This window comes from Phocoena phocoena, chromosome 1 (genome assembly GCF_963924675.1).
Source record: "Phocoena phocoena chromosome 1, mPhoPho1.1, whole genome shotgun sequence".
Lineage (NCBI taxonomy): Eukaryota > Metazoa > Chordata > Mammalia > Artiodactyla > Phocoenidae > Phocoena > Phocoena phocoena.
Window position 1 is genome coordinate 16,542,305 of NC_089219.1, and position 25,555 is coordinate 16,567,859.

Below are 25,555 nucleotides of genomic sequence, written 5' to 3' on the forward strand. Positions count from 1 at the left end.
GCTTTTGGGTCCTTGTTTTATTGAGTTGAAGGAGAGGCTGGAGGTGACTCTGGGAGTCAAATCGTTGAACCTTTGGTTATGCTTAAGCTTAAGATAAAATGATCCCTCAAATCCAAGGCTTAAAACAAAGGGTTTCCAGACTCCCTCCTCTTTAAATATCTCCCTAGATTTCAGGTGCTCCATCCTCCAGCACTGGGTCACAGCTGACTCCTCGATGCCACCCATAAATAGGCCTTGGATTTTTGTTCTTCTCTCTCCATCCTTTCTCCTTCATCCTTCACCCTGAGGACCTGACATCCCTGTGATCTCCATCTCAGCCTTTATCCCTGTAGGAACCTCCCCAGGATTAGTGGAAATGAGAAAACTCTGAGCTCCTGGGTCTTTTCACCTCTAACTCAGTTTCTGATGCCTGGTGAGCTTCAGACCTTGCTCAAGGCAGGGGGCTCATGGCATGCATTTAATAAACATGGAGTGAATGAATGAGTAGGAAAAGCCCCAGCTCTGACCCTGACCATTAGGTAACTAACATCTCTGGCCTTCGGTTTCCTCATCTCTAATGAGGGTTATAAATGCCTTCCCTGTCCACCTTAAAAAACTGTTGTAAGAATCAAATGAGATCATCAGCTCTTAGAATAAAGGGAGCTTGGAGGTCACGCAGTCCAATTTGCTTATTTTTTCAAGAAGGAAACAAATCCCCAGAGACACGATATGTGTAGATGCAGAGAAACCTAATATAATGAACTGTTTTCTCACAGCTGAGTGGTCCAGGAATCCTGGAATTCTAGAGATTGCCCAGTCCAGCCAGCCAGAGGAAATCTAGGCCTGGACAGGGAAAGCGATTGCTCAGCTCACCCAGGAAGCAGAGCTGGAAGATGGGGCTCCTGGTTTCCAGTTCAGGCCTCCTTCCTGCTGTGTTGACAGCACCAGGAGGGGTGGCATCCAGGGAACAGGGGAGGCAATGGCTGCTGGGTGACTCCACCTCAGTTGAATTCTTGGGGCACAGAGCCCAGGAGCAGGGTAGGGAGAGTGAGGGAGGAAGGTAGCAGGACTGGCAAGGTAGTGATCCGTCTTGCTCATAACCAATCCCTGGACTCCCAAGGTGGTACCTGGGGAAAAACCATCGACACACAGGAGGCCCAATGCTGGCCATGTGGTGCAACCAGAAGTGTCCATCCCCCCCAGCCTTGGGGAGCTCAGAAGTCAGGGACAGGCATGGGGGCCCATGATTGGTGAAATGGGGTCCTTCCAACTCCCTGTTGCCTCAGCCCCCCAGCCTCTGTTCAGGCTGGGACAGGCAGACCTCCCATACCTGGGGATTTACCCCTGGCTCACTGATGATGATACCATCTCAAGCCTCTTCGTATCCCTAAATCCTTCCTTGGAGTTTGTGAGCAATTACAGAACCCCTCCCACGTTCTGGATGCTTTCACCCACAATTTCTTATGCAAGAGTGTTGTTTCCCAAACTTGATTCATTTACCACCTCCATGATTTTTGCCATAATAATCTAACCCACTGAATACATAAATAAATAATATTTAATCAATGTTTTGCTTCACTTTCTAAAAACATAAATTTATGTCAAAAAGGAAACTTCATATCACTCCTGTAAATAAAGAAGCAGCATCAGTTGCTAAAAATACAAGAAAAAAGAAAAAGAAATGCATTCTTGGTTTCTGGTGCCAGGCCCCAGCTCTTGTTCCAATTATACTGACAAGCCGCCTGCATGTTCTCTCTGGACCTCTGTTTTCTCCTCCCTAAAATGGGGTTGTTGGGAGATAAAGTATGCAAGATGCCTTATTCTGAGCTGGCATGGCGTAGGTAAGAGAGAGAATTCTGGGCTGGTATCGGTTCTGCTGGTGCTGACACCTTCTCTGCTCTGCTCTGGCCTCAATCCCCTCCAGTTCCAGCTCCAACCCCCTTTATCTAGAACTTTAGAGTTTCCTGTGCACTTTTCAACCCTGTCTCATATTAATCTGCCTCTCAGCATGTGATAAGGGAAGCCAGGGGAGATCATGTCTGCCTATTAAGGGGCCGGCCATGCCACAGGGCTCAAATGATTTGCCCAAGGTCACCAGGGTGGAGCCTTGAACCTGGGCTGTCTGTTTCTACTGCATGGGGCGTGTTGGCTTCCTCCTCTGGTCACCCAGGAGACAGGTTCTCAGGCTCTGGCTGGGATGCAGTCTGCAGGAACCCTAGCTGGCTCTAAGGAGAAAGAGGGAACAGTCCCTGTCTAGGAGAGTTGGCCCTGTCTAGGGGAGGCTCCCCTCCCCGAAGCCACCCCCTTCTAGGTCTCCCTCTGCTTCCTCAGCCCCTAGCAAAAGACTCAGCCCAAGGGCAGGGGAGAGAGAGACAGGCTAGTGGTCTGGTTGGAGTGGGAAGGCGAGAGGGGACAGTGAGGAGAGTCAGAGACACAGGTGCACAGAGACGGAGAGACAGACTCGTGGACAGAGGTGGGTAGAGACAGAGATCCAAATAGAGACAGGTTGTCAGACACAGAGGCAGACACACAGAAAGGGGCAGACAAGACAGAGGGCGCGAGAAAGACAGCCACAAAGAGACACAGAAGGAAGTTGGATCCAAAGCTAAAGACAACCCCAAAGAGTCGTGCACAGAGACGGAATCAGAGCTGGAGCTCGTGGAGAGAAAGTAGAGAGAAGAGAGAGAGAGAGAGAGAGAGAGAGAGAGAGACAGAGAGAGACAGAGAGAGACAGAGAGACAGAGACAGAGAGACAGAGACAGAGAGACACAGAGAGAGAGAGACAGAGACAGAGACAGAGAGAGACACAGAGAGAGACACAGAGAGAGACAGAGACAGAGAGACAGACAGAGACAGAGAGAGAGAGAGAGACAGAGAGAGACACAAAGAGAGACACAGAGAGAGACAGAGACAGAGAGACAGACAGAGAGAGACAGAGACAGAGAGAGACAGAGAGAGAGAGACAGAGAGAGAGAGACAGAGAGAGACAGAGAGAGAGACAGAGAGAGAAGCGCGGAGGCGGAAAGAGCAGGAGAACACGGAGACAGTGGCACCCCAGCCCTCCCCAACCCCACGCGGGACCCGAGCCGAGCCGGGGCGCGGGAAGGGGGAGGGTGCCCCACTCCCCGGCAGGGGGCGCCCTGGCCACGCTGCGGACCGGCGGGCATCGCTCCAGCCGGGGCCGGGGGCGGGGCGGGGGCGGGGAGGGCCGGGGCCCCGGCCGGGGGCGGGGTCGGGAGCAGGGGAGGGCTGCCCCGGCCGCGCTCGGGCCCCGTGGTCGCCTTTATAAGCCTGCGGGGGAGTTGGCCCCGGTAGCGTCGCGCTCCCGCCACTCCGCGCCTTCCGTCCCAACGCACCGACCTCTCGTCACTTGTGCCAGGACAGACCTTCGCCCACGAACTCTGCGCAGGTAAAGACTCGACGCTGGCTCCAGGCTCCCCGCGGCCCCAGGGATGTGGTCTATTCCCCGGCCCCTCCCACATCCTTCCCTCGCCTGGGGACGGTGGCGAGGTCGGATATCAGTGGCGGGGCAGGGACCTCTGCGCCCCGACACCTCCCAAGGCAGCCCATTCGGAACCCCCCAGCCACCTGTCCCGCTCCCGTGCTCGCGTGCATCCGAGGCTCCCGGCGGGCGCGCTGGGCCGGGCTGGAAATCGGACTTGGCGCTCGCGGAGCCGGCGAGTCAAGGGGACTGCTCTCGCGACCGCTGCTGCAGCCCTGGGGTCTCCTACCTCCGAGGCCGCTGCCCGAGACCCCCACCTTCAGTCTAGGCACCTCCTCCCGGTGCTCCGTGACTGAGCGGCTTCTACGGAACCCCCTTGGTCCGAGATCAAGCGAGTCAGGTTGCCCACCCAGAACTGCCAACCACCTAGTAATCTCTAGATCTTGCCACAGTAGTCGGGGAGGGGGCTGGTCTGCCTGGGTGGGCTCCAAAGTAGTTTGGGCCAGAGCTGGGAACAGTAGAGGGAGGGAGGCACTTGGGTCCGGGAGCCGCAGGGGGGTGGGAGTGGGGGAACGGACATCCGGCGTGTTGGAGTCTGTTTGGGAGTTCGGGGTGGCCACAGCAGCCTTAGGGCAAAGCTCCGGAGCCCCGGAAGCTGAGGGAGTTTGCGGTCCATCTCTGGGCATGTGCAGGTGAGCGGATAGCTCAGGGTTGGTTCCCATGCCTAGTCTTGATAAAAAAGGGTTAAATGCATGGTAACAGTGGTGGGGCTGGAAGCTAAGGAAAGTCCTGTCCTTCCCTTACATTGTCCCTTTTGACCCTTTTTCCAAGCGTAATGGGATTGGGGGAGGGGGAGCTTTACAAAGGCCTGAGGATGGAGGGGGAAAACCGTGGAGATCAAAAGGGCGCGATTCTCAGGCCAGAAAGGGCCTCTGGGCCCTGGGAAAGAAAGACTCCCCCGGTGGGCCGGGCTTCCCTGGTAAGCAAGGGGTTGGCTCCCACACCAGCAAAGATGACAGCAACTGTTTATTGAATGCCTACTGTGTGCCAGACTCCAACACTTCACCTGCGTCATCTTGTTTCCAAATAGGAAGACTGAGGCCTGGAGAAGTTACGTAAATATGAGACCAGGATGTGAACCCAGACTAAACCCTACAACCTTAGCTCCCTGCTTCCTTTATGTGACCCAAGAGGTGAGGGGCTGACCTTTCCTCTTCTGGCCCTGCTGGTGCTCAGGCTTGCCTCCGCCCATGCTCTAGACCTGCCTTCTTCAAATCTTTAGTCCTCCCCACTGTGTTGTTCCCCCGCTCCCCACCTACTCCACTCCCTGCCCCTGCTCTTCTTGTCCCTTTGCCTCCTTTTTTCTTCCTGAACTTCATGCCTCTGAACTCCCTAAGCAGAAGAGGCTCCTGGACATGGCTTCCTAACTTCCCCGGCCCCTGGAGTAAGACAGACTTGAGTGATGGCCCCTGTCTGTATTTGTGGCCCCACCTGGAAAATAGGGAGTATGCCTCTCTCATGAGACTATTGTGAGGAACAAAACTGAACTGAGGCCAGAAACAAAATGCTGTCTTCATTTAACAAATACTTAGGAACGCACCAAGCCCTGTTCTAGGTGCTGAGAATGCAGCGGGCAAATTAAACAGCCATCTGGACGCTTGTGTAACAAAATGTTTTCAGGCTCTGAAATTGACACTTTAGAATTGGAATTAAGCAGTTCACAAGGAAGGAGATTAAAATGCAATAACATGGGTAAAACTGATCAGCCAACCTTTGGTTTTCACTAATAGAAAAGGCAACCTAGCTGTGTGACCTGGGACAAATTCTGTTCTCTGTCATGCCCCAGTCTCCTCCTTTAAGTTGAGGAGATCAATAAATAGTATGATTAATGTATGCAAAGTGTTTAGCTGGTGTCTGTGCCTAAGAAAATATTGTCTATAATCAGCTCTAATCTCAGCAGAAAATGCAACCCTGAGACTCGGCATAGGGTTATATCGCTGCCCCTGAACCCTGGAAACCTGTTACCACCCTGCCTAGGCCCTGTCCTTTCCCTGATGGGTTGTGCTGTGGAGTGGCATGGCATCTTCCTTGCCCACACTCAGATGCCACCTCCTGTCATCCTAAACTCAGCCTTGGCCAGGAGCCTGGAGGTCCTTGCTGGGAACAGGCCTGGGGCTGTTATCTCCACAGTGCCTTCTGCCTCTATGTGTGCCAGCTTTGAAATGAGGTGAAACCAAACTCAAGCCCTGCCTGTCCCATGGCTTACATACCCAACATTCCCTGCAAACTAGGAATCATTCCTGGGGAAGGGAAGTGACTTGTTCAAGGACACACAGATGCTACCTGGGGAGCTGGGGCTGGAGCCCTGGTGATAACTCCAGCGATCTTCACGAGTACCCATCTTTGGGGATGAGGCCTCTTAATCCAGGGGTAGGATCCCGTGACATAGCTCGGAGTTCTCACCTTGAGTTATTAATACAAAACTCAGAGCTTGAAGAGAACATTACGGGCAGAGTAAGCAAGCTGAGCTGAGAACCAGCACCCAGCAACCTCCGCATGACCACAGGAATGCACACTCAGCTTTCCAGTGCTACGTCGTCGTCCTCATCCTCAGCAGGCTGGAGCTAAGCTGTGCCGTGTGTTTTTTTGTTTTGTTTTTAGAGATGTCCTCACTTTTAGAGGGCAGTTGTAGGCAGTAGATTGGAGGTTCATTCCCAGCACTGCTGTGTGACCCTAGACAAGTTTATTTCCCTCTCTGAGCCTCAGGTAAGGAAATCATCTGTAATATGGGTTAATAATATGTACTTTGCAGAGTTGATGTGTGGGGCCAGCAAAATCATAAATGGCTTTTCACCATTGAATGGCTCAGCTGGGGCTGACCCACTGTTGGAGATTGTTGTTGAGAAGTTAATATTTCCTATGGGACAGTTTCTTTGCCACTACCAGGTGATCCATAATGGCCAGAGGGAAAGCCCTATGTAGGTTATAAAGGCCTAGACAGGAGGGAAAGTGCTGGCTTTGGGATCAGCATCTTGGGTTCCAATCCCTAGCTGTGTGACCTGAGGCAAGTCATTTGGCCTCTCTGAGTGCTGGGTTCATAGTAGGCCCCCAGCAACTCTTCTCTGATGCTCAGTGTCCAAAGAACATTCAAGAATAGTCTCCATATTTTTCCAACCCCCTCATACCACCCCCCAACATTTACTAATTACACCCAGAAAAACTTCATGCTTAAAGTTTTCCATGCTGAAATTCTCAACCTCACTGTGGCATGAAATCAATTGTTTGCATTTAATTTGACTTCTCAAATTAAGAGGTAAAGTTTGAGATGAGGATAGGGGGTGGGGGGGGAGGAGATGAGGAAAATGAAGTTAAACCAGATGTGTTTTTGTTTAACTGTCGGATGGTGGTTAAACTGCCTGGGTATTAAGATCATTCTTTCTGAATTCCAGTAACCAGGAGTCAAGTTTCACTTAAAATTGTAGTGTTCCTTCCTGGCTACCGTGGACTAGCCCTCCCCATTATTATTATTATTACTATTTTATATTCATCTGAGGCCACAAAGTACTGGCCAGAGAAGAGACCTCATAGATTCCTCAGAGCTGGAAGGCATTTAAAGGCTGCCTCTGTCAACCGGCTGCTTTGCTGACCAGGGAGGCTGAGGTCCAGAGAGGGGAACGGCTTGCTCAGGGTCACCCATGACTGTCCTAAAAGTAACCACTATCTTGATTTTGGTGTGTATCATTTCCATAGCATATCCTTAATATATCTTTTTTTTTTTTTTTTTTTTTTTTTTTTTTGCTGTACGCGGGCCTCTCACTGTTGTGGCCTCTCCCATTGCGGAGCACAGGCTCCGGACGCGTAGGCTCAGCGGCCATGGCTCACGGGCCCAGCCGCTCCGCGGCATGCGGGACCCTCCCGGACCGGGGCACGAACCCGTGTCCCCTGCATTGCCAGGCGGGCTCTCAACCACTGCGCCACCAGGGAAGCCCAATATATCTATTTTTTAAAAAGAAAGAATTGTTGAAGGAAGAATACAGATGACGTGAGTTGGTAGAGAAAGATCCGCAACTCAGAGCAGAGTTTAAGCCCTTGAACTCTTGATATACTACCTGTGTGACCTTGGGCAAGTCCCTTCCCCTTTCTGAGCCTCAGTGTCCTCATCTGTAAACCAAGTTGCCTAAAGAGCAGGAGTTGGGGGGTGGGACATCCCTAAGACTTGGAATGGGTCTGATTTAATTTGAGTTGGTCCTCATACATTTGTGACTTAGGTTATGGCAGGTCAGTCACAAACTGCCCTCCTGAGGCAGAAAAGGGTGGGGGTGGGGGCATTGTTGACTCCCGCAGTGATTTTTTTAAAATTTCATTGAAATAGAATTGCTTTACAATGTTGTGTTAGTTTCAGGTGTACAGCAAAATGATTCAGTTATACATATACATATATTCATTCTTTTTTAGATTCTTTTCTCATATAGGTTATCACAGAATATTGGGTAGAGTTCCCTGTGCTGTGCAGTAGGTCCCTGTCGGTCATCTATCTTATATATAGTAACGTGCATGTGTTAATCCCAAGCTCCTGGTTTATCCCTCCCCGCCACGTTTCCCCTTTGGTAACCATAAGCTTGTTTTCGATGTCTATAAGTCTTCTGCAGTGATTTTAAAACATTGACTTCATTGCTGGTGATTGCATTTTACATAAAAATAAGGGTTTCTGGCTTCTCTCAAAAGATCAAAAGATGTGGCCTCTCTGGGCTGCATCCCTGCCTGGCCACCGTGACTGGAGCTCATTAGCAGCTGCTCCACCCACTTGACCGCAGTCCCCACTGTGCCCTGCTCTCGCACCCAGCCCATTTGCTTCATTGCCATTCCCTGCCTGCCTTCTGAGTTTGCAGTTTCTGGGCTAGGTGCATGAGCCTTGGGCCAGCCCTCAGGAGGCTCAGGTTAGGAATGTGGGACACATAGACACCAATCCCTCTTCCGGGGCCCGGCAGCATCTCTGAAACATGTCAGCCAGGAGGAGGGAGCTTCCTTTCTGCTTTTCTGGTCCCAGGAAGTGGCTAAGGGCTCTAGAGTTTGGGGGCTAACAGAGCATCAGCCTGTCAGTGCTTAGGAAGCTGGGCCCGGGGCCCACCCCCTAGGGGACAGGCAACCTGGGGTGCTTCAGACTAGAGATTATGCAGCCCCCTGAGGGGAGGGACCCCCTTGACATCTGCCACCTCACCTAATGCTCCCAGTAGCCCTGTGCATTGGTGTCACTTCGCAGACAGGAAACGCCGTCTTGCACTCTGAACCCACAGCTCTCTGTTCTGCCCCCTTTGCTGGGGGCCAAGGCCTGGTGATTGATGACAGGCCATAGCCCAGCTGTAGCACAGATCTCCAAATCGCCGTGTCTGAGCTCAAGGGCAGTGTAGGAGGCCATGAAACCTCATGGTTAAAGCTCACGGTGAAGGCTCTGGAGGCAGCTGCCTAGCATGAGATCCTAGAAGGTCTCCACAAGCAAACTGTTCTGCGGGGTACAAGATGAACAAGGGGGAGCCCTGATTCCTGACAGAGCCACAGGGCCCCTGGTCCCTGCAGCTGCAGAGGAGTGCTAGGAATGACCTTGTGTGGGAAGTAGCATTTTGTGAGCACCCGCTGGGTACCAGGCACTTTCCACATCATCTTTGAACCTCACCTACCCCTCACCCCCTGCCATTTTGCAGTTGAGGCCCAAGGGATGGACACCTTGGGTCCAAACCCCTTCCCGAGGTGCCTCAGTCACCCTGCCCTGACCCGGGGAAGGGAGAGAGGGGAATGGCGGCTGGGAGGCTATTTCCTCTGAGACCCTGTAGTGAGGCACTGACCCAGGGCTTGTTTGAGAGAAGCGTCTTCATCTTCCCAGATCTCAGTTTGTGATTCAGGTGATGAACTTCCGCTGGCCAGGTCTGCAAGCTGCCGGACAGGCCCAGCTAACATTTTATGTTCTTTAAAAAAGTGTTTAGGTGGCTTTTACTTGAAAAACCATAAATCCCACTTAAAAAAATTTTTTTTTAATTTAAAAAATTTTTATTTTTTGGCCACGTTGGGTCTTCGTTGTTGCACACGGGCTTTCTCTAGTTGTGGTGAGCGGGGGCTACTCTTCGCTGCATGCACGGGCCTCTCATTGTGGTGGCTTCTCTTGTTGCGGAGCGTGGGCTCTAGGCGCACGGGCTCAGTAGTTGTGGCTTGCGGGCTCTAGAGCACAGGCTGAGTAGTTGTGGTGCACGGGCTTAGTTGCTCTGCAGCATGTGGGATCTTCCCGGACCAGGGCTTGAACCCATGTCACCTCCATTGGCAGGTGGTTTCTTAACCACTGCGACACCAGGGGAGTCCCCGTAAATCTCACTTTTAAAAGGATCTGCCATGTGACTTTTTGTGAAGTCGAGCTCTTGCCTTCTCTGATTCACCTTTTACTTTGTCTACAGAACAGCAGGGTGGGCACTCTCCCAGACCTCAGGTTGAGGTTGTCAGTTCGATGTCCTATAATCCTCTAAGCTGGCTGTGTCAGGCTTGGCCTCTCCGAGTATCATTTGTCTCTTTCTACTCCACCTGTTCCCACTTTGACTTACTGGCCTCTTAACATACAGGAGTTAATAACGTACTCATCTGCCACCATTCTGGGTGGAAAGTGTGTCAGCGACTCTGAGACCCCCTCCCCTCCTTCACTCCTTCTTAGCACCTGTATAGCTGCTCTGTTTCCTCTGCCTCATTAAGCCGAGCACCCGCCTCCCACCTCCACACACCACCGCTAACGTTGTCATGCCAGGTGGTACTCAGCACCTGTCCTGGAACTGTTCCGTTAGTCTAATGGCTGCCCTATGTGGCAAGTGCAATTATCGCATTACAGATAAGGAGACTGAGGCACAAAATCACTCAGCCTGCAAAGTGCGAAATATACACACTCATCCCCTACCATTGCCAATCCACCCACTCAAGGATGCTTCCTTCTTTGTGACATGAATGACATACCCTATTTCTCTAAAAGAGTCTGGTTGCTTATTTTGAAATGATCAAATGTCATAATTCATATTTCAGCTTCAGTTAGCCTATCAGGATATCAAAGATAAACAAGTTCCTCTCAAAAGCTCATTTGAGCCTTGCCTTAATCACCTGAGTAGTTTTTGTGAAAATGCTGTGAGTTTTCATTTTTCCCCTTGACCTCATCCTTCCAACTAACGTTTAAGGTCTTACTCTGTGTCAGGAACTGAGAAAATCACTTTTAAGGACCTTATTATATTTAACTTGTTATCCTCTCCATTTTATAGAGATGAAAACTAAAGCTCAGAGAAACTGAGTAACTTTCTCAAGGTCACACAGCCAGAAAGAGGCAGTGAGACCCAAATTTAGGTCTCATACCTTCCTGCCCAATCAGATTAGCATCTGGATTCAATTTTTTTGTCTGGATACAAGCCCTCAGGGGACCTTGCTGTAGATATTTGTTTTCAGTGGAACCATCTGTCTCTAGGGTTTGCAAAGTCATGTGGGAGGTCTCAGAGGGAGGGGACCAAGCACAGGCACACTCCTGGTTGGACAGCCGCTTCTGTTCTCCCAGACAATGGGTTTTGGCCTGGACACCTCCTCTTCTAGTCAAGAGGAAGGAAATGACAATCCTAGCAGGAAGCATCCTCAGAAAACCAGAGGAGCCTGGGTTTGAATCCCAGCCCTGCCATTTCAAGCTGTGTGACCTTGGACACATCCCTTTCCCTCTTGGCTTTCAGTTACCCTGCCTGACAACTATGGCTTGTTTGAGGGAGGCAAGGTTAGGACTTTTCTAGTTCACGTGTGGCAAATAGTTGGCATGCATGCTGTCACCCTCTTGTCCTGTACATGTCAGACATGACTAATCAACCACTGCTCTCTTTCCTTCTAAACCTTAAGTTCCTTCTAAATGCAGTCCTACAGGCAGCCATTATCCACTCATTAGAATTGGCACACAAGATGGAAAGACATCCCGGAACCAAATTGGACTTAGGCATTGTGTGAACAGGGGCAGAGAAGGGACAGGCCCAGGGTGGTGCCCAGGTCGGTGTCACTGTGCTCCTCAGTCTTCTTTTCCTGGTCTGGGAAAGCAGGAGGACTCCTGAGCTAGACTGTGCCAGAACTCACCTCTGATGTAGGGTGCAGACCTTCCATGGAGCTGTGTCCCTGGTTCACTCCTCAAGGAAGGGTGGGGAATGGTTTCTGGGGCTGGCCACAACTCAGGCTTAAAATAAAAAGGAGAAGGAAGAGGCTGGTTTCAGATCGTCCTGGAAAGAGTTCCACTAACCCCTTCCCCCACCCTCCATAATAACATCCATAATAGTGGTGATAGTAGTAATAAGAGTTATTAACATCTACTGAGTATTTGTTATGTACCAAGCCACTCTACTAAATGCTTTATGTACATTCATGCTTTTAATCCTTATAACAGCCCATTTTTCAAGTGAGGGAAATGACTCGAAGGTGAAATAATTTGCCCAAGTTTCCTCAGCTGGTGAACCAGCGGAGTTGCTGAGATTGGAATTTTCACATCCGTCCAGCCCTGAAGCTGGCTCCCCTCCCTGGCTCAGTTTCCACACTGGCTCTTCCTCACTCACCATCATCACCTCTCATTTGTAACCCTGACATTCCTTCACCTGTGGAAAGCGCTCTTCCACATGCAGAGCCTTCCATGTACACATGGGAGTAGCACAGCAAATGGTATCTCCGTGTTGCAGGTTAGAAAATTGGGCCTGGGATCACACGGTGAGGAAATGGTTATCCCTGGGCCCTGGATTGGCCAGGGGAGCCTGTGTTGGGGGATGGGAACATGGGAGTGTTGCAGCTGAGGTGGGGTTGAGTTGCTGACCCCTCATCCTGATGAACCAAAACTAGTTCCTGTTTTAATCAGCCATGGGACGGTAGATGAGTCACTTTAACACTCATTTAATAGTCACTTTAATACTGGGTACTGCCAGCCTCAGTATCCAGACTCTTACACTTTTCCATTTTTAAAGCTCTTTCTTATTCATGAACTCGCTGAATCCTTGAAACAGCCCAATAAAGTATTATCTTCATTTTGCAGAATGGAAACAGGCTCAGGTCAAGTGGATGGCAGAACCAGCCCTCAAACTCAGGTCAGGATCACAGGCTAAAGATCTTTCCCCAAATGTGTCCCCCAACCTGTCCCATCTCTGCCTTTGCACCTGCTGTCCCCTCCCCTGCAGTGTCCTCCCTGCCTGTGTTGCCAGTTGGCATCATGGCTGCTTTTCTAGATCTTGCTTGGAAATCTTCAGCCCTTTGTAATCTGATCATCCAGGTAGTGTCTGGCTCTGTGTGAGTTTCTGGAGGGCAGGAACCCCAGCTGAGCCATTCGTGAATCCCAGTGTCTAGCAAGCTACCCTCATTCAGCAAGCGTCCAATGACGTTAACGTAATGAAAGGCTGCCCCGCCTGGCAGGGGTTTCCACAGCCCTGCTGGGCTTGGTTCCCATGGGGAAATCTGAAAAGGCTGTCCCGCTGGGTTTAACACCTGAGCCACTCCAGGCTGAGCCTGGCTGCCCTTCCCGCATCTGCATTGGTGTCTTCTTCTCTCCATCAGTGACATCAGCTCATGAATGATTGGTTAATGATTGGCAGCAGGACAATCCAGTCTCCCTATTGGTGGCTCAGACCCTTAGTCAGGTATGAGTTTCCCCAGCGTCATACCTCTGACCAATCTTCTTGTTCACAGATGGACCCTCAGTGCCCAATAACCTTAATTTCTTTAAAAATAGTAACAGCCATCATTTGCCGAATCTATATAACATGCATCCTGGTGCATCGTGTGCACTTAATACCTATATGGTGAATGGGTGAGTGAATACTTGCAGGAAGTAACATCTCTTAGGAACTAAGACCTTGTATGACCTCCGTGCCTGTTTCCTCCTCTGTCCCTGAGAGGTACTCGGAGGAGTGATTGATACATATATATCAATAGATATTTGTTTTAAATATGTCATGGACCAGGCTCTGTTTTAAGTGTTTCACTTACATTTATTCATTTTTCCTCACAACTGAGCCCCAGAGAGTCTAAGTAATGTCTCCTAAGTCACACAGTCGGTACCAAGTGCAAATATTTTCATACCTTCCAGGGCACATGTATTCCAAGTACTATAATGTGATGACCATTTTCCCCCAACCTCTCTCCATAGCACAGAAGCCCCTGCCCCAGAGCCTGTGGTCATAAGTAGTAGGTGAGTCCAGTGGTGGTTTTGCCCCCTGACTAGGAAACATCTCCATGGATATAAAATATGCTAAAATGTGTTAAGACACTGTGTTAAGACACAGTGCCGAGCACATAGTAGATCCTGTGATCATCATCCATGTAACAGGCGTGGATCCTGCCCTGTATAGAAGCCCACAGGAGGGAGACCTGAGTCTGCTGGACAAAGCCAGGAGATCCTTCACAGAAGAAATTAAAGCAGTCCTGAATGACTATAATAGCATCAGCTCATACCTCCTAGGAGCAGACACTGCCCCAAGTATGTTAGGTGTAGGAACTCTTCAGCCGTGGGAGGTAGCACCATAATTAATCATCCCCACCCCATGGATGAGGAAACAGAGAAACGAACTCACTTGCTCGGGGAAGTGGTTAGCAGCTGGCAGGCCGGCACGTAAATCCCAGCCATCAGGCTATGGAGTCTGGCCGTACTGCCTCCTTTTGTAAGGAAAGGTTCATCTAAGTTTCCTGCTGGTCAGTTCCTCTCGCCTCTGCTCAGGGCTGGCTGTTGGCAGGCAGGCCTGGGTGAGTGTACACACTGATATTACATGATCCTTGCAGTGGAGGAGAGTTTCCCCACCTCCTGGGGAGACTTCCCCACATCACACCCTGAGGCTGGGCCCAGACGGAAGTTTTCAGGAAAGGAAACCAGCCCATCACCTTACCCCTGCCTGGGGCAGCCCCTGCACGTGTCAGCTCCCTAATTCCCTGGCACTGCTCAGAGCCGACAGCAACAGGGACTAACATCCCCCCCGATGGGGAAGATTTGTGACAGTTCTGAGGGAGGTACTACTGTGGTCTGTAATACACAGAGGCAGAAACAAGACTCAGTGTGGTTAAGTAACTTGCCCAGGGTTGCAGAGCTGATGGGTGGAGGAGCTGGGATTTGAACCCAGAGTCTGGGGGCTTTCCCCTCTGCTATTCAGTCTGCTCTGAGCTGACTGGTTTTGCCTCTGGTGAGGGAAAAATTGTCTGTCTTGGGGATGCCTGGTCCAGAGACTTAGGCTTGCCTCCAAGCAATCTTAATTTGTTTAATAATACTAAGAGTTGTCATTTGCTGAATCCCCATGTATGGCCTGCTAAGTAAGTGTTTTACACACCCTTTTTCATTTGGTCCTCTTAAACTTCCCACAGAGTAGGTACTCCAATCCCAGCTTTTACAGGTGAAAAGGAGAAGCACGGAAAAGAGAAGGGACTTGCCCAAGGTCATGCAGCTCATAAGTGGTTAAGCCAGAATTGGAACCTGGGCAGCCTGGCTCCAGAGTGTGGGCCCGGAGTCACTTAATAAATATTAGATAAATCTCTGCAGGCCAGATGTATAAACTCTTCTTGCACCTGATGGTTCTTCCAGAGCCTGACTCAGAGAGGGGGTGCAAGGCAGGAGTTGAGCAAGTGGCAGGAATAGACTGTGGGACACTCCCTGGCCCCCTGAGCCGAGGATGCAGAGTTTATCTACCCCTTGTGTGATCCTGGTCAAAGGGAGGAATGGACAGGGGTGGGGAGCACAGCGGGGCAGTCCCGGTGTCTCCAGAACCAGGGTCAGAAGGAGGCCAGAGTAATTAGCCTGGCTGAAGCTACTGCTAACTGAGAATCCTCAGTGGGGGACTGGCCCCAGCTTCAGTCCAGGGCTCTGGCCTTGGACCTGACCCTCCTGGAGTTCCATCTCAGGCTTCCAGAGTCTTCCTGGGGTGGCAAATCTCAGAGCACTGGTTTGTGTGAGAACCGTGCTCTGCAATTTCCCCCTTCGACACCCAAGTCCCTGGACTGGCCTGCCTGCCTCACTTCGTCCTTTTGGAGGAAGCAGATCCTTTCCTCTTGCGTGGCTACTTGATTGGAATAATCAAGTATTCCCCCACTGGCCCCTGGCCAGGCTGAGCTCATTTGGCAAGGCCTCTCACTGGGGCTCTGAGGCAGGCCTTCCAGCCTCCCCATCCTGTAGCACGCTCTAAGCAGCGAGGCTGAGAGGCACAGAAAACCCTGTCCCATTGGCTTTGCTGGGCAGGCCCCAGATGGTTCCTGTGGCAGAGGCAGGGCTGACCTTGGGCTTTGTTCCCTCACTGTCTGGAGTGACTACTGTTGGTGGAAGGAGGGGCTGTCCCCACTTCAGAAAATTCACGCTGGAGTGGCCTTTCTTGTCAGCTCACCTGGGTGTCACCTCTTGGCACCTGTCAGGCTGGAAAACAGAGGGAGCAGAGTCAGGAAGGGCGAAGGATGGGTGCAGAACATTCATTCAACAAACGTTTCCTTAGCCCAACTGCCTTCTAGGCCCAAGGCTGGCTGCTGGAATTCGCAGACGAATCTGATCTAGCTTTTCCTTCAAAGATAACCAGTGTGTGCAGGAGATGGTCATGTAAACAGACACATTCAGACACACTCACCAGGTGGTGTAGGGTGAAGGAAAGTTCAAGAGCTATGGGACCAGAGGAGCCACCTAACCAAGCCTCAGGCAGAACAACCACAAAGAATTTCTGCGGGAGGCAGCATCATTCTTTTTATTTTCCTCTCTCTTTCCAACAAATACTGAGCATTTTCTGCAGGCAGGTGTGGCTCTGGGTGCTGGGGATACAGGAGCTCCTCTGTAATGCAAAAGACAGACCATACAATAAAACTGGGTTAATTTCAACCAGTGATGAGCAGGGTTGTGAAATAGTGAGGGACTGGGGTGCGGTAGGGGCTCAGAGGAGGTGGCCTTTGACCTGAAGAATGAGGAGTGTTCCAAGCAAAGACCTTGGGGATGAGTGTTCCAGGCTGGGGAACAGGCCGTGCAGAAACCCTGAGGGAAGAAAACAGGGCACAGAAAGTCTGAGTGGTGAGCGGAGGGGGCCAGGAGGTGATGTCAGAAGGTGGGCTGGACCCAAAGCTTGCAGACCTCAGACCGACTCTGGGAGAATCAGCAGGGCCTGCCAGGAGAAGTAAGGTAAGGGTGACCTGTTTGTTGGGTGGCCCCTTAAATGGTTGTTTAAGCAGGAATGGACTTTGGGGTTTGCCATTCCAGCCCTCTCCAGGCACAGAGAGGGAAAGTGACCCTCCCAGGTCGTGAAGGGCGGTGGTAGGACTGTATCTGGGTCCCCTAGCCACCAATCAGTTTCTCTCCAATATGCCCACACAGCCCCTCTGAATTAAGGCAAACACTTATTAAGCACTTACTGTTTGCCAAGAAAGTTACATATCTTGCCTACTTTGACAGGAGGAGGTGACCTGGGTTCCAGATGATTGACCCTGGCCGAGTGACTGAACCTCAGTTTACTCATAAAATGGGGACAAGTAATGGTTTCCAGCTCGTAAAACTGTTGAGGATTCAATGAGATATGAAGCGTGTTGAACAGTTTCTGTAGTGCTTGACAAAATGTGAATATTTACTGAGCATTTTTGTTTTCATTTAAGTTGTTTTATGGACCCTGGGATCTTTCAGTGGATTAATCATGATCCTTGTTCAAGCACATTTATCACTGGTTCATAATGGCCCTCTTGTATATTTTATTATTTTTATTTTTTGGCCGCACCACATGGCATGTGGGATCTTAGTTCCTCTACCAGGGATCGAACCCATGTCCCCTGCAGTGGGAGCGTGGAGTCTTAACCACTGGACTGCCAGGGAAGTCCCTATTTTATTATTAAAAATAAATTTTAAATGCCTATGAGCCATCATCCAATACCTTACATCTTCCTCTGGGTTCCTCCATCTGTCTCCTACCCACCATTCTTCATGTGGGGTAACCACTCTCCTGAGTCTGGGCTTTCTCATTCCCTTGCCTTTTAAAATTATTATTTTAAAATTTTGATTAATACTTTATTAGTATTATTATCACACACAGATATACGTGTTATACATATGAAGTTTCTCATTCCCTTTGCCTTTTTTTGATTAGTATTTAAAATCATATATATGTATGTGTTATATACATTATGTAAAATATATATTTTTTTACTTTATGAAAGTGTATCATGCTTTACATAATCTCCTGGGACTTGCTTTTTTCACTCAATCTTACATTGCCGAGATTGATCCAGTGGTTGCATGTAGCTGTAATTCTTTTTTTTTAACTACAGTATAATATTCCACTGAGTATTCCGTAATTTTTTTTTTTTTTTGGCCGTGCTGCCCTGTTTGTGGGATCTTAGTTCCCCGACTAGGGATTGAACCTGGGGCCTTGGCAGTGAAAGCGCCAAGTCCTAACCACTGGACCTCGAGGGAATTCCCACCACAGTTTTTATTTAGTCAACTTCTTGTTGATGGCATTTGGGTTGTTTTCAGGTTTTTGCTAGTGTAGAAAAAGCACTATGAGTATTCATGGATATGCTTTCTAATGCGTATATAGAGAAATTTTCTCTTGATATATAACTAGGAGTGGAATTGTGGGATCATAGGGTATATGAATATTTGTTCAGTATCACAAGATAAGAGCAAACTGTTTTCCAAAGTGATTGTATCGGTTTATACTCCCACCAGTAACATGTAAGAGATCCTGTTGTTCTACATCTTCCATAAGTGTTGTCAGACTTATTTTTTCCAACCCAACAAGCATAACGATTTCTCACTGTAGATTTGATTTACATATCCCTGATTGCCAATGAGGTTGAAGAAGTGTATATGAATGTGTGTGTGTGAGATGTCTTTTGCCCATTTTCTTCTTTCCTTTTTAAAAAATATTTATTTATTTATTTTTGGCTGTGTCGGGTCCCAGCTGCAGTGTGCCAGCTCCTCCTTGAGGCGTGCAGACTCCTCTATAGTTGAGGCATGCAGGCTTAGTTGCTCCGAGGCATGTGGGATCTTAGTTCCCTGACCAGGGATTGAACCCGCGTCCCCTGCACTGGAAGGCAGATTCCCAACCACTGGACCACCAGGGAAGTCCCTTGCCCACTTTTCTATTTGTCCTTTTTTTGTTCTTTTCTTATTGATCTGTAATAGTCCTTCCTTCCTCCCTCCCTCCCTCCCTCTCTCTCCTCCTTCCCTCCCTTCCTTCCTTCCTTCCCCCACTGTGTGGTTTGCAGGATCTCAGTTCCCTGACCAAGGATTGGACCCAGACCACGGCTGTGAAAGCCCGGAATCCTAACCACAAGGCCACCAGGGAACTCCCTAGTAATAGTTCTTTATATTTCTGAGTCTACTGATGTTTTGGAAACTGAAATTCTAAAGTTTAATAGAGTCGAATCTAGCACTGTTTTATTTAATATTTAGTGCTTTTTGGATCTTATTTAAGAAAGTGTGCCTTAACTCCAAGATCAGAAAGCTGTCACCTACAGTTTCTACTAAATGTTTCAAAGTTTTGTTTTTCACATTTAAGACCTTGATCCATGTTCAGTTGATTTTGTGTATAGTGTAGGATAAGGATCCAATTCAACTTTTTTCCCATCTGGGTACCCATTTTTTCATATGTTTTCCAGTTCTCTTTGTAGCTGATGTATGAAAATGCAATAGGCTTCTTTGCATTTGATCTTATCAAGCTAATTTGCTAAACTCTATTTCCAATTATTTGTCTGTAGATCCTATGCAGACAATCAGTTACAAGTAATGATAGTTTTCTTTTGTATTTTTAGATCTTTATGCTTTTAACTTTTTTTCTCATCTTATTACACTGTCTAGGACTACCAGTACAATCTTAAAAATTTTAAAGGTGGTATTAGGTATCTTTGTCTTGTTTTTTATTTTAGAGATAATGTTCTAATGTTTCCCCATTTAATATATATGTATTGCAGACTTTTTATAAATTGGTTTTTTTAGGTTAAGGAAGCTTTCTTCTATTCATAACTTACCGAGAGCTTTTTAAAAATAATAATTTGTGTTGAATTAATTTGCATTAAATGCTTTCAAAAAGTATCTTGAGATGATTATATGGTTTTTCTCCTTTAATCTGTTAATGTAGTTAATTACATATTTGATCTTCTAATATTAAACCATCCTTGCAGTCCTAAGATAAGTCTAACTTGTATATTGGTTATTCTCTTATATCTTGTTTAGAGTTTTCTCAGTTTTCATGAATAAAATGGGTCTGTAAATTTCATTTTTTATGTTGTGCTTTTCTGGCTTTGGTATTGCAATAACAATGGCCTCACAGAAGTAGATGGTAATATTTTCTCTTTTACTGTTTTCTGGAAAAGTCTGAGTAAAATTGAGATAATTTGCTTCTTGAAGTCTGATAGAACTCACCTGTAAAATCACCTTGGCCTGTTTTCTTTGTGGAAAGATTTTAACTACTGTTTCAATTTTTAAATCTAGTTTCCTTATTTCTTCTTGAGTCAGTTTTGGTATGTTATATATGTGTTTTTAGAAATGTATGCATTTAATCTGCATTTTCATATTTATTGGTGTAAGGTTGCTTATAGCATTTTCTTATTGTATTCCTCTTTTCCGTAATAATTGTGTATTATCTCTTTCTCCCTCTGTTTATTTTTTAAAATTAATCTTGCCTCAAGTTTATTGACTTTTTTAAAGGACCAACTTGTGGCTTTGATCTTCTCAGTTTAATCTTTGTTTTCTGTTTTGTTGATTTCTGCTCTTTGTAATCTCCTTTTATTTTCTTCGAGTTTCTGTTTTTTCTAATTTCCTAAATTGGAAACTTAGCTCATTAATTTTTAGACTTTCTTTGCTGCGTTGCAGTTTTTGATATATAGTGTTTTATTATCGTTCAGTTCTAAGTGGTGTTTAATTTCTACTATGACATTTCTTTGATCTATGAGCTATTTAGGGATTTTTAAATCTCTGAGTGTATGGAAAATTGTTTGTCCTTTTAAAAACTAACTTCAAAGTTAATGGTCAGAGAATGTGGACTCTGTGAAGACCTGTTATTTAAAATGTGGGACTTGTTTTGTGGTCTGGTATGTGATTAATTTTTAAAATGTTTGAGTGTTCCTGAAAAGTATGTGTGTATCCTACTTTTTAATTTCAATTTATCTTGCTTTTTCTGTTTCATTTTAATATTTTATTACTTTAAAAGAATTGTTAGCTGTAGCTCTTCCCTGCAAAGACAAGATTAGCACTTTCTTAAACCCTTTGGTCTCTCTCTTCCCTTTCAACCCTTATACTCTTCAGTGACATGCCTTTGAGCCCCCATGACAGCACATTAACACTGTCTAGGTTTTACAGTTCTCAGTTGTTTAGATATTATATATTTGTCTTGTTCTTCTCTTTGATCTGGGGATTTTTTTTAAACACTAAACTTTACTAAGTTATTTGCTCAGCTTTCACATATCTTTAGTATCATATGTGGAATTTGTTTCTATTACTGAAATAGTTACTTCAAAATTTTTTTTGGGGGGGGTGTCTTTTTGTATGAACCTGAGCCATTGAATGTTTTTTTTTTAGCCTTTAACATTTGAATGGCAGTTTAGCTGGATATAAAATTCTCAGTTCAAATTCTTTTCCTTTGGTACTTTGGTCAATTCAATTTTTTACTTATTCCTTTGTAAGTGATCTGTTTTTCTCTAGACTTTGAGAATGTGTCTTCGGATATTCACTCTAATATTTCTGAGTGTGGGTTTTTCATTATCTATCCTGTCTGATGTATTTGGGATGCTTTCAAACTGAGATCTATCATTTTTCTTCAGTTCCAAGGTTGTCTTCATTATTTCTTCAAATATCTCTTCTTTTGATTTATTTTCCTCTCATGGGACTCCTAATATCTAGATGTTGGTGCTTATATTTCCATCTCTTTCTCTTTTTTTGGTTGATGTATAATTTCATTCAATAAAATGCACAGATCTTAAGTGTTCAATTCAATGTGGTATTTTGACCAATTACATTACCTTGTAACCATAACCCCAAAATAAGATTTAAAAAATTTTTCTCTCTCTCTAGCAAGTTCCCTCACAACACTTTCCAGTTTATTTTTCCTCCCAAATTGCAATCATTATTCTGATTTCTTTTACCATAGATTAGATTGGTCTTTTCTAGAGTTTCGTGTAAGTGGAATCATACAGCAGATACTCTTCTATGTCTAGCTTCTTTCACTTAGCATAATGTTTTTGAGATTCATCTATGTTTGTTGCCTCAATAGTTCTCTCCTTTTTCAGTCAAGTGGCTTTCCGTTGAATTAATATACCACCATTGTTTATTCATTGATCTCTTAGTGAATATTTAAACTGTTTCCAGGGACTTCCCTGGTGGTCCAGTGGTTAAGACTGCGCGCTTCCAATGCAGGGGGCGTGGCTTCAAGCCCTGGTCAGGGAACTAAGATCTCACACGCCATGCTGCCAAAAATTAAATAAATAGAGTGTTTCCAGTTTGGGGGTATTATAAATAAAGTTCCTATGAACACTTAATGTATGACTCTTTGGGTGTATTTTCTTTCTTTTTTTCTTTATTTTTGGCTGTGTTGAGTCTTCATTGCCGCACAGGGGCTTTTTCTAGTTGCAGCGAGCGGGGCTACTCTTTGTTGTGGTGTGCGGGCTTCTCATTGTGGTGGCTTCTCTTGTTGCAGAGCGCGGGCTCTAGGTGCCCGAGCTTCAGTAGTTGTGGCACACCGGCTCAGCAGTTGTGGTGCATGGGCTTAGTTGCTCCACGGCATATGGGATCTTCCCGGATGAGGGCTCGAACCCGTGTCCCCTGCATTGGCAGGCGGATTCTCAACCGCTGCGCCACCAGGGAAGCCCTTTGGGTGTATTTTCATTTCTTTTGAGCAAATACTTAGGAGTGGAATTGCTGGATAATGTGATAAGTGTATGTTGGTTTAACTGTCAGACTCTTTTCCAAAGTCGGTGTACTTTATTACATAACCATGAGTTGTTCTACATTCTTGCCAATGTTTGATTTTGCAAGTCATTTTGATTTGGTTTTAGTCATTCTGGTGGGTGTGAAACGGGTTTAATTTTCGTTTACCTGATGATAATTATGTGGAGCACCATGAACTATTGGTCATTCGTATGTTTTCATTTTGAAGTGGCTACATCTCTTGCCCATTGTGTGTGTGGGGGTTGTTAATCATTTTATTGTCAACTTTAGGAATTCTTTTTTTTTTTTTCCGTTTTTTTTTTGTTTGTTTGTTTTTTTGCGGTACACGGGCCTCTCACCGCCGTGGCCTCTCCCACCGCAGAGCAACAGGCTCCGGACGCGCAGGCTCAGCGGCCACGGCCCACGGGCGCAGCCGCTCTGCGGCATGTGGGACCCTCCCGGACCGGGGCACAAACCCGCGTCCCCCGCATCGGCAGGCGGACTCTCAACCACTGCGCCACCAGGGAAGCCCAGGAATTCTTTATTTACTGGATACAAGTCCTTTGGGAGCTATGTGTATTGTGCGTATTCTTTCCCATTACGTGTCTTGTCTATTCAGTCTCTTAATGGTATCTTTTGATGAGCAGAAATGTAAAATTTTGATGAAGTCCAAATTATCATTTTTTTTCAATGAAGTTAGGACTCCTTGCCTTACCCCAAAGTCACAAAGATATCTGCTTATGTTATCTTCTAGAGGCTTTATGGTTCTGGCTTTTATAGTTAGGATTATGGGGACTTCCGTGGTTGTCCAGGGGTTAAGCCGCGGCGCTTCCACTACTGGGGAACTAAGATCCCACATGCCGTGTGGTGCGGCCAAAAAAAAAAAAACAAACAAGAAGATTTGTACAATTAGGTTTATGATACATTTCAAATTAATGGAGTAAGATTGGGGCTGCTGTTTTAACTTTTAACAGATCTTTTACCATTTCTTTCATATTTCCGATTTCTTAATCCTTCCTGGCTTCTTCCTGGAAATATTCCTCCATCTGATATCCCAGTTCCCTATTTCATTCCTCAGCTGCAGTATCCATTCTGCAGTTAATTCTACCTATTGTGTTTGTTATTTCAACTGTTTTTTCATATAGAATATTTCCACTTGTGTCCTTTAACCCTCTCTTATTCTGTTTTGTTTCACTAATATCTTTCCTTATTTCTTTGGCGTGTTTCTAATGCTTATTTTAAAATTCTCGGTCCACCTGTTGAACACAGCCAATTCCAGTGGTATCTCTAATTGGTTTGTTTTTCTTTTGAAGCCAGTGTACTCCTCGGATTCCCTGTTCTGTAACCCGTGAGCTCATTCCTCGGGGTGGGAGGGTTTCATCTATTCTGTCTGGTGCTGCATGTTGGGGTAAGAATCCAAGCCTGACCCTGGTCTCTGTCAGCACTGATGAGCCCAAGGAGATGACAGTCCCAGAGTGGAGGCCCCCAGGTGTCAGAACTGCATAGTTCCTCCCTGGGTTTGTCATCGCGACCCTCACCCCCAGCGCCCCCACCAAGTAACTAACTCTACAGGATTGAGCCTCACTTTCTGGATGCCAGGAAGAAGCAGCAAGGGAGAGGGCTGTCTGCCTAGGTCAGAATCCACCAGCCTCCAGGTCCAGAAGAGAAGGGGTGGTGGAGTAACCATGGAGGCCTGTCACCCCGTTAGTTCCCTCTTGATTTCTGCAATTCCACGGTGCCTGCTGCACGGCCCTGATGTTACTCCGGCATATACTTGGACCGTCTGCCTGGGCCCTGCGTGTGCACGTGAGAATGCTGGCCTCGATTGCTCCAGGGCAAGTGGGCATGTTTTGGGGCAGGGGGTGTGGCGAGGTGTGCTGGGGAAGGCTTGATGCAAAGAGGCAAGAGCAGAGCTCAAGTCCGATTGTCTTTTCTACAGTATTCTCCACCTGCTAAAGACTAGGCCCTGCCCCTTCTCCTGGCTGCTGCGTTCCCACCCTCCAGCGCTGCACACACCAAGTTAAAACCCCCTTCCGTCTCCCCAGGATATTCCGTTTCTCTCCAGGATTTCCTAGGCTTAGTGACGTTTTTGCTCTATTGTTACTCTGGTGTTGATTTGAGGACGAGGTGCCGGGAGCCATATGTCTTCCCTCACTGTTTCTAGGGATGGTATGTGCAGCACCCGCAACCCCACTGTATCAGCACCTGGAGCACAGAGGCTTCAAAAGAAAAACAGCAAACTGACTTGAGATAGCACTGGAGCCAGCGACGTTAGAACAGATAGACCAAGAATTTTTAATTAACATTAGAAACATACGAAAGAAATAAGGAAATATATTAGCAACATAAGACAGAATGAGAAAGTGTTAAACAATAAAAGAACCATGTGGAAATATGAAATATGGTTTAATATGAAAACCAGCCTTATCAACTGTTCCAGCCCCAACCTTTGCATGCACCTCACAGCTCACTCTTCTCCAAAAAAAGACTTTCATGGCCGCCAGACCTTCGCATGGGCTCTTCCCTCTGATTAGTCTGCCTTCCCTACACTTCTGCTGGAAAAATTCTGGTACATCCTCGAGACTCCTTCCCTGAAGGCCTCTCACGGTCATTGTGATACTCAGTGATGGCATGGGGTTCAAGAGTTAGGAAACCAGGGTGCTTGTCCTATTCTTCAACTAACTGACTGTGTGACTTTGGGAAAGTCACACTACCTCTCTGGACCTTCGGCTCCTGCTGGGAAAAAAATGAGAGTGCTGGGTTAGATTAGTCCTAGAATCCCTTTCAGCTCTGACAAGCTGGTACAGTGGTTAAGAATGAAGGTTCTGGGCTTCCCTGGTGGCGCAGTGGTTGAGAGTCCGCCTGCCGGTGCAGGGGACGCGGGTTCGTGCCCCGGTCCGGGAGGATCCCACATGCTGCGGAGCGGCTGGGCCCATGAGCCATGGCCACTGAGCCTGCGCATCCGGAGGCTGTGCTCCGCGGTGGGAGAGGCCACAGCGGTGAGAGGCCCGTGTACGGAAAAAAAAAAAAAAAAAAAAAATGAAGGTTCTGGACTTAATCGCTGTGTTTCAAGCCTCATTTACTAACCTAGCATAATGGTTAACAGCTTATACTTTGGGATTGGACAATTTGGGTTCATAATCCCATCTCTGTCACTTGCCTGCTGTGTGACCATAGGCAAGTTACTGAGCCTCCCTGTACTTTTTTTTCCCCTCTTCTGTAAAATAATGTTGATATTAAGGGTGCCTACCTCC

At 47.3% G+C, this 25,555-nt stretch overlaps 1 protein-coding gene across 1 annotated transcript in view; it reads left to right on the forward strand.

The window, feature by feature from the left end:
• Nucleotides 1-3,289: 3,289 nt before the first annotated feature.
• The window catches only part of ALPL (alkaline phosphatase, biomineralization associated), a 56,956-nt gene continuing 34,690 nt past the window's right edge, over nt 3,290-25,555 (forward strand). Inside the window, exon 1 of the mRNA XM_065893319.1 lies at nt 3,290-3,388. The gene's annotated coding sequence lies outside the window, so the exon portion shown is untranslated. The remainder of the gene's footprint in view (nt 3,389-25,555) is intronic.